The 18,257-nt window shown below is 33.9% G+C and overlaps 1 long non-coding RNA gene across 1 annotated transcript; it reads right to left on the minus strand.

The window, feature by feature from the left end:
- Positions 1-5,363: 5,363 nt before the first annotated feature.
- On the minus strand, positions 5,364-17,383 carry LOC128202523 (uncharacterized). The gene is made up of 3 exons (XR_008253836.1): positions 16,881-17,383; positions 12,442-12,626; positions 5,364-5,605 (listed from the first exon to the last, which is right to left on the minus strand). It is a non-coding gene; the product is annotated as an uncharacterized LOC128202523 (long non-coding RNA).
- Between the last annotated feature and the right edge of the window lie 874 nt (positions 17,384-18,257).

The raw sequence follows: 18,257 nt of genomic DNA on the forward strand, positions 1-18,257 counted from the left end.
AGATATCAATTTAAGATCGTAGAAATTCTTTTTTTAAATATACTGCAGTAAATTGGAGCACGTGCATCTCGTTATAAAATAAGAAATTCTTTATCGACAGTATCCCGGTGTTCATTTGTGAACTTTTATCCGGAGACAGGACAAAGGAAGCGACATGGCATGCCGTGGGAGATGGGGGTGAGGCGAGCAACACTACGCACCTGTGTATAGCGCGATCGTTACGTTTTGATACTTTACACAATTTAGTTGTTTAGCAACAGACTTTAAAAAGAAGTAGGTTCTAAATTTGATTTTTTCATATTTGTTACCTGATAACTCCGTCAGTTGCGGACCGATTTGTAAAATTCTTTTATTATCTGGAAGGATATACTTACAGATTGGTCTCATAGAAATTTTATCAAAATAGGTTTAGTTGTTTAGTTTTTAAATCAAAATAACTGGTTTTGCCACAATTAAATTCATTGTTTTTGGAACATAATCTTAATAATAATTATAGTTTTTGAATAGAACTTAAGATAAATGTAAATAATCAAATAATATACTCGACTTTGTTTCGGCATTTCTCAAAACCTGCTGCAGCAAATTGTTGTGTAGCAATGTAGTAAAAGTTGCTAACTAACCATATTATACTTTATGTATGCCGTAACATAGGAGGGAACGTATGAAGGCTATCATGGGCGATACAGTATACTCTGTTCTGTCTATACAGTGTTATTTACCAGAGGTAGTCCCATTCGTGTTTCTACCGTGAAGCAGTTGTGTTTGTATGGCTGTGTTTTGGTTTGAAGGGTGGGTGGGTGGATATGTCAGTGAATTTATAGGATACAGAGGAATAACACCTGAGTCCTCAGGAATGGGAACGCATGGAGTATATCATGGGCAAAACAGTATACTTTGTTATGTCCATGGTACTGCTCATGTCTATAGGCGACGGTCACCATTTTCCATCAGATGGGTCATCAGTTTGTTTGCCATTCTAAATAGCATAAAAAAAGGAGGGTTAAAAGTTATTATTTTAGAGTTCAAAAAAATTAATAAGTTTTATACAAGTACTACAAGTATACAAGTAAGTATTGAGTAGTCCATTCACTCTAGCCGTATGTCTGGTCTGTAACTTTTTTAAGATGAAATTCGAAAATCAAGGAAGACATCTAAAAATATCTAAAAAGCGGTCGCGTAATTTTTTTTATGCAACTTAGAATGGCAACCAAGCTGGCGGCCCACCTGATGGAAAGTGGTAACCGTCACCTATAGACATGAGCAGTACCATGAACATAACAGATAATTATTAAGAGGATATTGTGTGCCATCATAAAATAGCCCGTAACTTTCTAGATGTTAACTTTTATAGGGTTTCGTCCGTTCAACTTCTCAAGTGTGACACGTAACAGTTTACAACTTGCACTTTGATCTTGATATGAAAGTTAAAAAATTAACGGATCAACACACGGGCGTCGGTTAAGAGGATATTGCAGGGGAACAAAACATTTTATTTTAATACGAACTTTTATCTGCGATTTCATTCGACCAATATATATTTATTAAATTTTTTTATACAACTTAGAATGGCAAACAAGCTGACGGTCCATCTGATGGAAAGTGGTAACCGTCGCCTATAGATATGAACAGTACCATGGACATAATAGAGTATACTGTTTCGCCCATAATACCCCCTATGCGTTGCCATTCCTGAGGACTCAGGTGCTATTCCTCTGTATCCAGTAAATTCACGCTATATCCCATCCTTCAAACCGAAACACAGCCATGCAAACACAACTGCTTCACGGTTGAAACACGAATGGGACAGAGGTACCCAAGCAATCGACTTTTCTACAAAGTCTCCCTCTGGTATTATGTTGATTGATGGGGAAAAATCAGAAAAAATCAGTATCATATATTCTTAGATTTTAAAGATAGATTGTTTATACAAATGCTTCACCAAGAACAGGTCAATTATCTATGTATGCTTGAATAGGGTTACCATAATGTACATTTACTACTCAGTATATGGGAGAAATTATATTGTAAAGTTAAAATGAAAAATAAATACAAAATTCTTTCAAATATATCTGAAAGAACAAGATAAACAGTGCGTAATGATTTGTAATGATGCATATCTTTATTGATTACTTTAATTTATATTCAAGTGTATACTTATAGATAAATAGATACTCTTTATTATTTTCTCCAAAAGATTACAATAGAAAATTTATTATAAATATAATAAAATTACAAGGAATGTTCACAGGGAGTAAACAATGGGTGGCCTTATCGCTAAAAGCGATCTCTTTCAGGCAACCTTTGAATGGAGAAAAGTAATACTAGTTAGTTAGTAGTTTTTTTTATACAACTTAGAATGGCAAACAAGCTGACGGCCTACCTGATGGAAAGTGGTAACCGTCGCCTATAGACACTAGCAGTACCATGGACATAACTAAGTATACTGTTTCGCCCATGATACTCCGCATGCGTTGCTATACACTTATAATATGTTTTCGTTTTGAAAATCATTGATATTATTTACCATTTTATTTATTACATGTATAATAATTTGTTCTAATAAGAACATATTTATATAATATCAGAAGGAGAGTTATTTTTATTTAAATTTAAAATACGAATTTGGTTTGGGAATTTTTTAATCTAATTGAAACTGAAAAAAATGGCGCGTTTTGTTTTGATTAAAAAATATGTAAAATTAAGTCAGTCAAATATTAATTTAGCTGATTAAATATTAACATTCTATCTATATAATAAAAATTTACCATATGCCTTTCTCCATCCTATTTGGTACGTTTATACTAAATATTATGATGATTGGTTAAGCCGTTAAGACGTCAAGAGGTAACAAACAAACAAATTCATTTTCCCATTTATAGCATTAGTAAGGACTTGAATTTAATTAATAATTATCAACATAGTCTTGAGGAATGGCAACGCATGAGGGATACCACGAGTATCACAGCGTATTCTGTAGTATTATGTCTTGCATGAAGACAACGTCTTTCATCAGGTGAGCTGTTAGCTTATTTGCTAAGTACCATAAGAAATATTAATATAAATAAAAAAAAAAACATTTATTGAGATAAAATTAAGAAGGTTGTTAATATCTGACTAGAGGGCGAGCAAGCACCTGCGCCTACGCACGTGCCAACTGTCCACCCTCCCCCCCTCCGCAGCACAACCGCTTCACCCTCACTTCCTCCACATCCGGGGAGTTGGTTTTTTTTTTTTATTTAATCTCCTTTGTGGTTGACTTTCTCTTGTTTGTTCTTAACTATTATAGAAATGATGTTACATAAATAGAGTAATTAATAAAAAAAATTATAATTTAATTCTGTACAACTACTCTGTTCAATTTGAAGATGAAGCAAAGGTACCAATAAGAAAAAAAAAATATCTCCTAAGGAGAGTAAAACTTCTAAAATTCACGCATATAAAGGCGCAGGAAAAAGTTAGTATTTTATAAATCTTCTACAATGCAATTAAAAGATACACGCTTTTTATTGGTAAGAGTATATGGGATACCAAAAAATATTTTGTTTTATAGGAAAACCTTTGCCATATTGTAAGAGACAAAAAATATTAAATTAAAAAATAATGAACCTAAAAAAGTTAAGTTTTATAATTCTATTCTTATATATACAGTATGATAACTATCAATGTTTGATAGTGTTTGCATGTCATACATCGGGCTCAACCCGAAATCGTTAATGGCGTTCAACCGTTTCACTGCTCCTATATATACTATCGGCAAATACGTTAGCCAACGGTCACCGATGACCCAACAAAAACTGTATCAAAGCACCCACGAAACACAAAGCGAATCATTAAAAAGAGACCACTCTATTGTCTAGCGGACAACGAAATCGCCAAACTTTCCCATAAAGGAGCGAGCTTTGTCCTTCGGACGTTACAATTTTGCAAAGAACTAGAACGTTCTCACGAAAGCAAAATTTCAGCGATAGACAAACGTCCGATCTATAGCCGATGAATAGATGAAGGACAATGTAATAGATTCGCGAAAGGGATTACAAATAATGCCATGTAAGAAAGGGGTGGTTTTCTAAAGATTAGGTCAGTTGGGTCACTCGAGGCGCGGGGTTGACCCCATCGCTCACGGTGCAGCAATTTCGGGCTGTTTAAACTGGCGTAAAGGGTTGTTATGACCCTGCCATTGTGTGTGCAGGTCAGCACGGGTTGGCTACCTGATGGCCGGCTCGACTGACCCCCAGATGAATGGACAATTAAAACGAGACCAGTGCATATCAACGGCCGCATTCGGAAAATCGCGATAACCTCTTCAACTTGATTTAGTATTTCTTTAATAGATCTATTTGTAAGTTATTTAATAGTGCACAGATAAGGTTTGAATTTATTCTAAGCAACTATTTTTAGGAAAGGCAATATAATCTACAAGTTTTTATTAAACTTGCAACTAAAATTTAACTGACTTCTTTTAAACTAAAATACTTGTTTTATAACGGTTTTTTAATTGTTAAATGTGTCTAATAATCACGTTATACACGATATTAGACATTCAATATTTAAAATAAATATATAGTTGCAACAAAATTACATATATGGTGAATTAGATGCATTTTAATTTTATTAATCTATCTTTCTAATTTTATAAAAATATCCAAAGTAATAATAAAGCATAAAGTATCATTAAGTAAGTGTCTCCTTTACAGAAAATGTCAAGTGAAATATATTTCTAGTTTCTAATCAATTAACTACATACACATTGTATTGTTGGTAACGAAATGACAAAACGTTTGACGAATAACCGTCATACATCACAAAAGAACTTATATATCGTAAATAATAGCGTTCCATTATACTCTATATTATATTAAAATCACATAAAGATTCGCCAAAGGCGAATCCGTTGAACTGAAGGTGTTCGGACAATGCAAAAATAGAGCATACAAAGTTGTTTCCCATAAAAATTGTAGCGCGAAAAGGGTTTGGTCATAAGCGGCCATTGTTGGACAGTGGGAAATTTCGCTTAGATTCAAAGGGCTCTTTGCGAAATAGAAATGGGTCAGTTAGACCCGCTGAGCAATAGACAGTGCACTATTGTGCTGGCCGCATCACAGGGTTATGCAAATTTGTCAGTTGCGGATGCGTTGCGGACAATGAGGCGGCCTTCTTGAGATGCAGTGAGGTGCAATCATAGATAAAAGATGGACAAAAGAAAAAATGGGTCGCATTCACATGAGATGGACTTAGGGCTTTTGTATAGAAACAAAACGTGTCCGGAAGGATTTAATTCGGTTAATAAAGTAAGAAACGGTTTTGTGTAATCGTTCTTCTTTTTCTCTTTTATTTTTGAAGAAATAATCTACAAGTATATTTAATGTAAACAAATTATTCATATATTTATGCATTATGACATTAATATTTAATATTATTTTATTTATTTCGTTAATATTTTAGACATTTATAATTTAATATAAAATGACATTGTATAAAACAGCAAAAGGTGATGTTTATACCATATAACAGGCAGGCAGCACACCTGCAATGCCGTAGGTGTTGTGGGTGACCATAGGCGGCGGTAGTCACTTACCATCAGGTGAGCCGCATGCTCGTTTGCCCCCTGTGTTGTAAAAAAAAATAACATTACTAAAAGAGTGATGTATGTGGTAACATCTAGATTTTTATAATAATTATATTTGGCGGGTAACCGCTTTTGTCTACAAATAGAAGTGATCCGATCCAGGTGTGTTTTATTTCTTTTCGTCATATTAATACCAAGGTATTTATATGACGAAAAATAACTATCAAATAGCAAAAAACTAAATAGGTATTAATCTATATAAGAAGGCTATCAATCCATTTGTATAGGTACGTTATGCTACCGCAGTTAGGTACTATGCTTAATCTATGATGTTATGCGATAATATTTCTAGATCTGATTCAATTTAATTTTTTTTTTAAAATAAATATATATACGAGGTCTGTCCGGAAAGTTCGTATAAAAGTGTTCTGGAATGCGAGAAAGAGGAGTGGGGAGGCCAGGTAAGCGCAGGACCCCTTCCTTATGTCCCTAACAATGCTTCAGTTCTGGTCTGATAACTGGCTTGTCACGCCATCTGTGAAGTTACCTCTTAACGAAACCCCGTCGGCATGGAGCCCGCTTCCGTTGAAGAGCAGCGCGTCGTAATGTTTCTCTCGAAACTCGGCAAGAATGGCCGTGAAATTTTTGCCGATCTCAGAACAGTTTATGGGGATGATGCTGTGAAGGAACCAACCGTCCACAAGTGGCTAAAAAGATTCAGAGAGGGCCGAAAAAGAGTTCGATGTTCGGGGGATTGTCCATCAAGAATTCGTCCCTCCAGGCCAGACAGTTGATGGAAAATTCTACGTCGATGTGCTCAGACGCCTCAAAGCTCGTGTGGCACGAGTTCGTCCAGAATTGGCGCGAGAGGGGCGTTGGATTCTTCACCACGACAATGCCCCTGCCCACACCTCTCTTGTTGTCCGTGAGTTTTTGAGTAAAAATTCCATTACGGTGACCGAACACCCCCCCTATTCGCCGGATTTGGCCCCGTGTGACTTCTTCTTATTCCCAAAAACCAAATTGGTACTTCGGGGGCGGCATTTGGGGGACATAAATGAGATAAAAAAAGCTACGACGGGGCAGCTGAGAAACCTACAACCAGAGGACTTTCAAGGAGCCTTCTCACAGTGGAAACGGTGTTGGCACAAGTGCATTATGTCACAGGGGGAGTATGAAGGGGATAAAATTGATATATGAATAATTGTAAAATAAAATTTTTAAAAAACTTTTATACGTACTTTCCGGACAAACCTCGTAGTTGTACACATAAATAATCATCTAAGGTACATACATAATCTAACATTACGTACTACGTATATGTGTAATTTTATCACGTCGTTCATCATAAAATCTTTACAACATATATAATTGTGAGTCAGTATAAATACGTCTATAACAATAACAATATAGATAAACAATTTACAATAATTTTCTATGTTTTTACTGTAAAATTATATTCCTCTTACTAATGGCTGACTGAGAAAGAATGCTATATACTCGTAGCATTAAGTCCGCCAAAGGTTGACTGAGAGAAAATATATTACTATTAAGTCCGCCTTTTGTATCAAACATTTTTTGTAATGTGGTCCGTAAAGAACAAATAAACACAACGTATTTACAACAATAACGTAGTGTACGAGAGATGCTATTTTTTTTAATGGGTGATAATGGTATGGTAACCCCGTCTGCGCTATCAGTATACAATGGCGGGGCACCAGTGATAGATGACTAATGAGGATGAAAGTAGGTCAGTTGCCCGTCCTGACGAATTCTACTAGAATTAGCCACGTTGGTTTCCAGGGGGAACCATGCGTGGAGGTCGACCTGATAGTAATATTGTTAGTAATGAGGCTAATTGACCCCATTACTAATCTCCCCCCTGAGAGATGCTATTGGTGTCACAGTATAACTATTAACCAGAGGGAGACTTTGTACAAAAGTCGATTGCTTGGGTACCTCTGTCCCATTCGTGTTTCAACCGTGAAGCAGTTGTGTTTGCATGGCTGTGTTTCGGTTTGAAGGGTGGGATATGGCGTGAATTTACTGGGTACAGAGGAATAACACCTGAGTCCTCAGGAATGGCAACGCATGGGAGGTATCATGGGCGAAACAGTATACTCTGTCATGTCCATGGTACTGCTCATGTCTATAGGCGACGGTTACCACATTCCATCAGGTGGGTTGTCAGCTTGTTTGCCATTCTAAGTTGTATAAAAAAAAAAGTTTAATGAAACCTATTATATTGCCCATTTCTAAATACAACAGTTATATCACAGTGGAACATCAGATTGTTTGACATGCTTAAATGAGTTTTAAATAAATATAATCATCGAAATTTCTACTTGGATTTTTTCCAATAAGATACAGATAAGTATTTATAAAATAAAATTTACAATGCGTGTGTATTTGTTACTTAATCACGTTGAAATGCTAAAATATGCGAGTATTGAAATGGATTTTTGTTCACAGATAGACTAAGTATAGCTCCACATACGAGTACATACTAAAATAGGTGAGTAACTCACTCAATTTGATAGATAGACACATGATGCATTATTATTATGTATGAATGCGAATGGTTATAAGGGCAGAGGGAAACTTAAAACGAAATGGATGGACTGTCTGAAAGATGATATAGCCAGAATGGGAGTGAAAGCAAAAATGACTGCGGCTAGAGAAGAATGGAAGAGAAAAACATATATAAATGAAATATTTGTAAAATAAAGTTTCTTTGTTTCTTTGTTTCTTTCAAACATATAACACCGACCACAAATAATAACTGGGATAAGGGTATGAATATGATGAATCTACATAATTAATCCTTAAATTTAATTTGTGGATATTATTACATATTCGCATCTATATTCAGAAATATTTTCTTCTTAAATAATAAATATGCCGTTTAATCCTGTCATAGAATGGACCATCACCTTCTTCCTTGTGGGTGTCGTAAGAGGTGACTAAGAGAATTTAATGGTCGTGGAATAGGTAGCAGCGTCTCTCTTAAAACATCACCAAAAGTTTAACTGCGGTTGCTAACCCGCCTGCTGAGCGTGGCAACTACTGGCAAAACCCTCCTTATAGGGCAGGCTCGTGTTCAATAGTAGACAGTTAACGGTAACGATATGGTGATAGTAAACCACGTGCTTTACCATTGGTTTATTGCCAATTTCCCTCCAAAAAAAAATTACTTTTAGTATGTAAAATTATCAGTATCATTCATCTAACAAAAAACTGGGGAGAAAGGGATATTGCTGGAGGAAGGGATCGTTAGTAATAAAAGGTTAGTCTCTATTGCTATCAATATACCCTATCGGCTCGACCTCCACGCGGACACTCCTCCTAGATACTATCGTGACAAATTTATCGTTGAATTCGTTATGATGGGCTAACTGACCTGCCTTTTCATTCTCACCATTCATTTCTCACTGGTGCCCCACCAGTGTATTCCGATAGCGCAGGCAGGGTTTTCACTCTATTATCATCCATTAAAAAAAAAACAGTCCCATTGCTAGCAATATAACTTATCAGGTCGACCTCCACACGGTTCCCCCTGAAAATTATAGTGGTATATTTTTGTGGAATTCATCACAATGGGATGAGATGAAACTGACTTGCTTTCGTCCTCATCTATCATCTGTCACTGGTGCCCCGCCAGCGTACACCGATAGCGCAAGCGCAGTTACCATTCCATTATCACTCATAAAAAAGCCAACTAAAAACTAACATGTAGAGTTGAAAATAAACGGTCGATTTTTCTCCCCATTTTCTCGACAACTGATAATGGAACAAGCTCCAAGGTGCGAAACGTTGACCTCAATAAATAAACTACAAGCAACCACCAACACGTTGAAAATAATTATCGATGTAAAATCGACTCTATGGCTTACAAAATAAAAGCAATTATTTATTTCGGCGGACGCAAACGATGTCTTTGTGTGCATCACCCACACGCATGGAGAAGTCAACGTGTGATTCATGCAAATGTTCGTACACACAATGGCTGGAGTGCAATTGGACTTTAATACAATGGATTAAGACACTTTTTCCATTGTCTTGATAGTACATTATTATCCTGAGCCGACAAGCGGTTATCGTTACAAACGAGTTCCTTATCACCAAAGTTCGGTACCCGGCAGATGTATCGATTTTTCAATTATTTTCTACAGTTGGATGGGTCTTTCATTTACTATGTTGTTTACTAGGTATTTTTAAGTATCTTATTATATGCTGCAATGTGGGGAGCTATGTTTTTAGATGAACTGATGATATTTTTTCTTTGATGGGTGAAAATGGTATGGTAATCCCGCCTGCGCTAACGGGTTACGTTGGCGGAGCACCAGTGAAGGGTGATAGATGAAAATGAAAACAGACCAGTTAGTCCATCATGATGAATTCATCATTAACCATGAATGGATGTCAATTGATCAGTCTATAACAATCCCTTCCCCCGAACTGATGATATTAGGAAGACGGCCGGACGAGAAAAGCTAAAAAAAGAGGATTGCACCTGATGAAAGGTACTGGGGAAGCCAGCAGTGGATAGATACAAGTTGAAATGGTGATGATGTTATGATGTCTATTCTATTGATATCCTGAATAAATAGAGTAAATTGAGTTACATTTTTTTTGTTTATTACCTCAAAATCCTGTCATTTGTAAACCGCTTTGGAAAATCCTTTTTTATCCGAAAGGATATGCTTTTAGATTGGTTCTATAGAAATTTTATCAAGATCGGTTCAGTAATTCAGTTTTTAAATCAAAATTACTGATTCAGCCACTATTAAAATAGCTGTTTTTTGTGGAGCAAATTTTTAAATTATTCAATACACATTTCTTCAGATAAAATGTTCGATTTCATTAACGGATGTCAATTGATCAGTTTCTCCTTGTATATCTAAACTAATATTATAAGGAGTAAAGATTTTATTGTTTGTTTGTTGGTAATGGATAAACTCTGTTACGTCCATGGTACTGCTCATGTCTATAGGCGACGGTTACCACTTTCTATTAGGTGGGCCGTCAGCTTGTTTACCATTCTAAGTTGTATAAAAAAAAACTTTAAAGTACTCAATTGATATTAACAATTTTTCACCTATAGAAAACTATATTATTAGCATGTAACATAGACTATTGGCCGTGTGGTCCCGGCATAGTATTCTATCTCCTATCCTTCCTATCTCGTAGGCGTCGTAAGAATCGACTAAGGGAGAGCGAGTGATGGGCAGCAGCGTCCCTCTTAGAATATTTCTAAGCGTAGTTAGGCTAACTACGGTTGCTAATCTGCCTGCTAAGAGTGGCAACTTCTGCCAAAATCCCCAAAGGGGGAGACTTATGTTCAGCAGGGGACAGTTAGAGGCTGATATGATGATGAACGCGAACTATATATTATTTTTGAGAATATAGTTTTTCCGTGCGAAGCCGGACCGGATTACTGGTAACTAAATACTCAAACAATGCTTAACTGCGGTCCACAATTTTAAAAATTCAGACCACCAGAGGGACAGCCTTACTTATAGAAATATTATAAGGTAAAAAATATTGTTCGCTAAAAACTCTAATTATTTATATTTATTGTATTATCATGACAAGGTTTTCAAACATTAGGTAACGTTTATTATATATCTTAGACTCGTATTCTTTGAAAAAAAATATTGTTTTCGTCTCAAAAGGCTCAATTGAGTCTTATTAAAATATCTTCCTCCTACATCAAAATACAGCAGTAGATATTCAAAGATAGACAGATAAAATAGACTCGAAATATACCTACACGACGTAGAGTATTTAGAGGTTTTTTGGTTCAGCCATTGAACTCTGAAGAAGTAACGATCATGATAAATATAAAAATTCCTGGTGAATAGGACAGGCGGTTTACTTACTGTCATTAAATGATGTTATGGTAGTGACATTACGAGAGACCATAAACACAGAGAGTGTTAAATCTCCGCGTTCCCACAGTTTCCAAAACCCTATGACACACAGGTAGGGTTGCCAACGCTTGCTTTGACTAATTTATACCTATATATGTATTTTTTAAATGTTTATAACTTATTTATGTAGATTGCTACTATTTGAAGTATTATTTTTATTTATTTTATTATTTAAACCGTCTTCGAATGGGGCATGGTACATATGTACATATTCTAAAATACCTATAGTATTAAGTTCACTTTTTGTACCACACTTTATTGGTCAATGAAGTTTTAAATAAATATTTAACATACATACATAATTCAGGTACCATTTTAATCGGAAATGGTGTTCTTCAAAGAGTCACTAGTTCTATAAATACGAGAAAAAAAAAAAAACAAAAAATAAACCATTTTTGCGTAAACTGGATTTATTGAAAGGATTTAAAACCCTATAATTTTTTAAATTAATCAAACCCAGTTGTTTTTGTAGTGTTGTTATTATTATTTGTAGCCAGACCTTCTACTAGGAAAGAGAATTGCTTGACTATGTTACATAATATTTAAGTCCCAGGCGAGTCATATTGCAATTATTGTACTGTACCTACTTAGAAATTCTTTTTGAAAATTTTAATCTTTTTATTAGTAAGGTATCATGGATATAAAGGATAATATAAAAGAAAAGAAAATACTTATACTACTTTTATGTATTAGAGACTAATCAACGAGGGGGGAAAGGGATTGTTGTCAATAGAGCTTGACAGCTTCATTGCTAGCAATATGCCCTATTAGGTCGACCTCCACGTGGTTCTCCCTGGAAATTATCGTGAACAATTCTTGTTGAATTTGTCACGATGGGCTAACTGACCTGCTTCATCCTCACCCTTCACTAGTGCCCGCCGGTGTATACCGATAGCGCGGGTGGGTTTGCCATTCCATTATTACCCACTAAAAAAAACTTACCAATGAATCTGCGACTTGCCATCAGCAGGGCTTCGTAATTTATTGTTATTTTTAAGTTATAAATAATATTTTTTTGGAATTTTGACAGCCCTAGTAACAACACGAGATGAGGATTGACCTGTCGCCTTTCTCATGAATGTTCCGACTTTTTTAATGATCTTGCTAATTTGTTATACGTTTCTGACCTACAAAAATACAGGTAGGTATTTAATGACTAATAAAATTCTTTCAAAATAAAATGTAATAATCACAGATATTTTGACTATTATTATCCTATAATATACATTAGACTGACTATTATTATATACATATATATATATATATATATATATATATATATATATATATATATATATATATATATATATATATTTACAAATATTTTCTATCTGACTGTGTGTATATTTGTACGTAAAAACTACAGGATCAAATTAAACGTGATTTCCATAGTTGTGTTCCTGTAGGTATAATTTCTTTATTTTTTATTAATACTTATATTTTTTGCGATACATTCATTCATTTAGAAGTTATATATTTCATTGGTTTTATGTAATAAATACGTATCTATTATATTTTTAAACTTATTTAATAAATTTGTCAGCTGTTGCCGTTGTTAAAAACATTCGATATATTAGAAATATCTATTAGAATTAACACACAAACATACACGAATAACCTGTAATCATAAAAATAAATACTTGTAATATGTATTTATTATGCACTATTTATTTCTATGAAAACGCGCATTTTTAACGAGTCATATGGAGAAAGGACTGTAATGTATTTTATAAAATGATAACACAGTCACTTGTGATAGAAAAAATATATTATAATAAGTCAATGTTAAACATAAACACATAACTCTAAAAAGGTGCTCTCAGCATCTGTATTATTATTCGTTACACGATACAAAATTCTATCAGTATAAAATATTTATTGTCCAAACAGTTCGAAAAATAGATAGAGAAACAAAGAAATGCTCAATATTCATTTAACAAAAATACTCATAATTTCAATTCACCATCATCCCATGGGAATAGATGGGGGAAAAACAATAGCAATATAACAAAAACTATTAAGCAAACATATCCGGCTATTAAGATCATAAAATTCATAACAACCCTTTATACCATCTCTGTTTGTCCATCTTTGTAATTCTCACTCTTAATCGCTTAACACCCTATCCGTAGAAGCGGTCCATTCGGCCACTAAAGACAAAAAATTTAATAAAAGGACGATTGTGAACTGGTGTCACGGAACTATAGGATCTGACAATTTCCGGATAAAACTGGTTCCAAACTGGTTCCAACCGCCGTCTCTTAATGCGTTGTTTATGGTAATTTGGCACTTTATTGTGTGGGGATGTTTGTTTTTCAAGGGATGCTGTCTCAGGAATAAGATTAGCGGTCCGTGTTTTGAAATTTAATCGAATAATGGCTTTGATTTTATCACAGCATATGGATGCCAGTGATGGGAAATTGGATTAAAGATATTATAGTATAGGTTAATTGTATAGTATAAAAAGCTGACTCGGCAAACTTTGTTCTGAAATATATTTTTTTTCTTGGATAGGAACACCTTAACCACATAGTGGTATAAAATATATTTTACGAGCTATTCTCGTACCTACCAAGTACACATAAAAAATTTCATAAACAACATAAGATGACAAATAAACTATTAAACTAAAAACAAAAACATTTCTTAGCTATTAAGTTTGTAGTGTATAAATGTTTTTAAATTTTGTACTTTGTCTAACGAGTTTAAATGTTTTCTTTCAGTTTCTTTTTTCAAATTTTGGTTTTGGAAATATTTATTTTTTGTATATTTTTTATTGCACTTGAACAATAGATACAGCGGTTAGTTTAACTATTTGTTAACACAGGTGGGCTTAAAAAGAGCTCTAAAAGAGATCTATTCCAGCCAACCCAGTGCAGTTAAAGAGAAAATAATTAATTGGCGGGTAATCTAGCGCAGGAAAGGTACAGGTAAAAATAATGTAAATAAAAACAAACATACACAAATTGTAAATAAATAAATAAATATGTACATATACATATGTATAAGTGCATAATATTCATGTATTATTAGTTGTTAAAGGTGAGATTTTAGTTTACTGTCTTTTTTTTAAAACTAACCGCCGTATTTTGTACTTGAATTATACATTGCGTTTAAATTTTTAATACTTCTTAACCGTTTACCAATTAGTGATATCAAATTGAATTTAAGTTTTGCATACATCCGTCTAGTTCCGCTACAACCCTCAGCTGCTACGGCCACCGGCAATCAATCATAGATGCATCCTTTAACTGTCCCTTTTAATTTTTTCACTTAACCCTTCCTGGCGACTTGGTGTTTATGCAAATATTCGCAATTAAAACACCTCGGGTGTAACGGTCCTTGCGAATCTTTTGTTACTTGGACGACAGCTGGACGATGCTTTTTTTATTAGAATTATTCTTTGAAGACTCAACATTGTTTGAAGATACTTTATCTTGTGGATACAAGATTTGCAAAGGTTTTACAAAAATCCTACCTTCTAAAGATCCTGATATATCATAAAAATTTATAAATAAACAATTATATTATATTTGTTTGTTATACAATTGTATTATAATTGCATTAATAAGCTTACAACTTTATTTTCTTTTTTTTATTTTGCTTTTTTTTTCGTGGTTAAAAAAAGTTCATTATTATACTAACTTCTGTTACTTTTACACCATTACATCCAAGACTCTAATATCTTGCTAAATCTTATAAAACGTCATTATATATTTTCTTCTCTTTTCCATTAGAATTTTTTAATTGAGATACATTCTCCAATAAACTGTATTTCTATTATTCATCTCTTACTTGTTTTTGGGCAATTTTAAATCGTTTTTGTCCATAATTGTCAAATTCAGGTAGAAAAATACCTTCTATATTAACAAGCTTCGCGTCTTCACCTTCTTCGAAACTGGATGTTTTTTTATTATTTTTGAATTTTATTGATTTGAATGTAAATTTTTTCTTATTGCTCATTGGTTTTGTCACTTTAAACTCATTTTTTGTATCTTTTTCTATTAATATTTGATTTTCTGCAGTTACTTTCTGAATCGAGTATCTTACGAGCACAACAATACAAAAAATAATATGAACATTCATAATTTCAAACGCGCAATGATTGATTTTTTAACAATGATGTATTCTTATGACTGTATAAAATTGAAGTTAATTAGTAATTATGCTCAGAATCGTATGCATTGATTTGAAACATTTTAAAGTAGGTAACACTGTGTTATCAAAAGTATATTCTATGTATATTGTTTCCCCACTTGCTCTTTTGCTTTGTCCGAGTTATTTATTAGGTACAAATAGGTAAGATACATTTGTTATGCTAATGGATAAACTCAAAAAATAATTAACTGATTTTAAAGAAAAATTTAATTCTAAGAAAAATCTATAATTAAGCTACATTGTGACCGAGTAAAATGGGTTGCATTTTATTTAACAAAAAATTTGTGCGAAACTGGGTTGGTTCGCTAGTTCTGTGTAAAGTTGTTTCATTGTTTTTTTCGTATAGGTACAATAAATTTCCAAATCTTTCAATTTTTAAGAAACATAATAAATATTAATTTCTTTTTCTAATATTTGAATTATATTCTTTATTATTTTTTAAAATCTTAAATTGTCATATGAGACGCATTCTTATTTATTTCCAGTCAAAAATATCTTTTGCGGTCTCCTTGACCACTCATTTGATTCCTATTGACCCTTCACACTGAAATACGAACTGGGGTCATCTGGACCAATTCCTATAGAGGTGGACATTAAAAAAAACACGGATTGGCGTTCAACACAAAAGACGGTGACCCTTTCAAATTATCCTACTGAGTTTTGCTTGACCTTTTGTAGTAGGGTTGCATTGTGTAGTTTAGATTAGAGGTGTAACGGTGAATATTGAATGGGTTAACAAATACATTGAAAGAATTACAATAAGCTATATTATATTAAAATATAAAAGGCATCCAGTATGTAACTGGATGTTAAAAATCTTAGTAGGTATAAATGAAGTTTATTTTTTTTAATATACGAAATACTATAAATAGTCATTATTATCGATGGTCTGTTTATTTTGATTACATTCACAATAAATCGTAGACGAAATAAATACAGACGAGTTACGTATATATTTGGAACATAGTCACAATAAAGCAATTCAATGCCAATACATATCATCAATTTCTAGGATAATTTGTATAATTAAATTATTTTTGTATTTTTTTTATACAACTTAGAATGGCAAACAAGCTGACGGCCCACCTGATAGAAAGTGGTAACCGTCGCCTATAGACATGAGTAGTACCATGGACATAACAGAGTATACTGTTTCGTTATGTAGTAAATCTATCACAGGAATGATATATAAAATGTAAAACGTATTATTATTAATTACTTACGCCTTACTTTGTTTGAAATGCCACTTTACTGTAACTTATACTATATCTGCACTAAACTCATTTTTAATTTTTCGCAAGACTACAAGAGGTTAGGAACTGTACATAACATTCTCTCTTTTCATTTAAGAGTTTCCTGTTATCAGTGCAACTAATTCATGCATTTTCTTCCAGCCAGCTCTACCCCAGACCATATCTTTGACCTTCCTATACGACGTGACACCTAATGTTTCCATTATCTGTTCCATGTAGTTATTCTTCGGTTTTCGCCTTTCTCTTTTCTCCTCTATTTTATCCATCTACTATGCCCTTAAAAAATTACTAAGAGTTCGAGGTTAATTTTTATTTTTTTTACAAGGTACCAACAGAATATTAGCCGCGCAGCGCTGCTGCTGCAGCACTGAGGGTACTCCGCAGCTTATTGCTGAGTTGGTTGTCTTTTCATCGTTGCAACACATAAAACCACCTAAAAATTTTTGTTTCGCCTATAATTATGTGCTTATAATGGTGAATAAATAATTTATCTATCTACCTATATATACATATGTATATAGTATATAGGTAGTAGATAATTGAACCTCTTTTGTTTTGGAGCCGGCTGAAAAAGTAATTAGACAAGATTAAAAGGCTTAATTAGAAGGTGCGACCAGCCATTACTGGACACGCCCAAGTGACTGGATGTATTCGTACGGTACGCGATATTTTGGTAATTCGTATATAGTTCCCTTGGGAAATAACGGGGAAAGGGGATGATGCCAAATTGGACTTAATAGAAACATGAGTATATTACAAGAAGTTTTATACAGGATGCAATAGCAGTCATTTGCATTTGTTAAAGAGTGTGTGAATGCGTATTTATTTATTTAGGTTCATCAACAATTGTTTCCACATGATAGTGTAAGTATTTATACAATTATGGAGCTTAGAACTAAGTTTTTTTCAAGCAACTTAGAATGGCAAACAAGCTGACGGTCCACGTGATGGAAAATGGTAACCGTCGCCTATAGACATGAGTGTAACAATTTGTTATATGCAAACAGCATATATTGATACTAACAATTAGTACGGAGAAAAACAAATATATACAGCTTACAACTATTTATTAAATGCTTAACAACTAAAGCCAACATATCCATAAGCAGATCCAGCAACACGACTCATTTTTTTTTATGGGTGAAAATGGTATGGTAACTCCGCCTGCGCTAACGGGATACGCTGGCGGAGCACCAGTGAAGGGTGATAGATGAGAATGAAAACAGGCCAGTTAGCCCATCATGATGAATTCATCAGGAATTAATCATGATAGTTTCCAGGGGGAACCGCGAGGAGGTCGACCTGGTTGGGTATATCGCTAGCAATGGGATTCTCAGTCTCTATTAC

The sequence above is a fragment of the Galleria mellonella genome, unplaced genomic scaffold (genome assembly GCF_026898425.1).
Source record: "Galleria mellonella isolate WM207_F2 unplaced genomic scaffold, CSIRO_AGI_GalMel_v1 utg133, whole genome shotgun sequence".
NCBI classification, from domain to species: domain Eukaryota; kingdom Metazoa; phylum Arthropoda; class Insecta; order Lepidoptera; family Pyralidae; genus Galleria; species Galleria mellonella.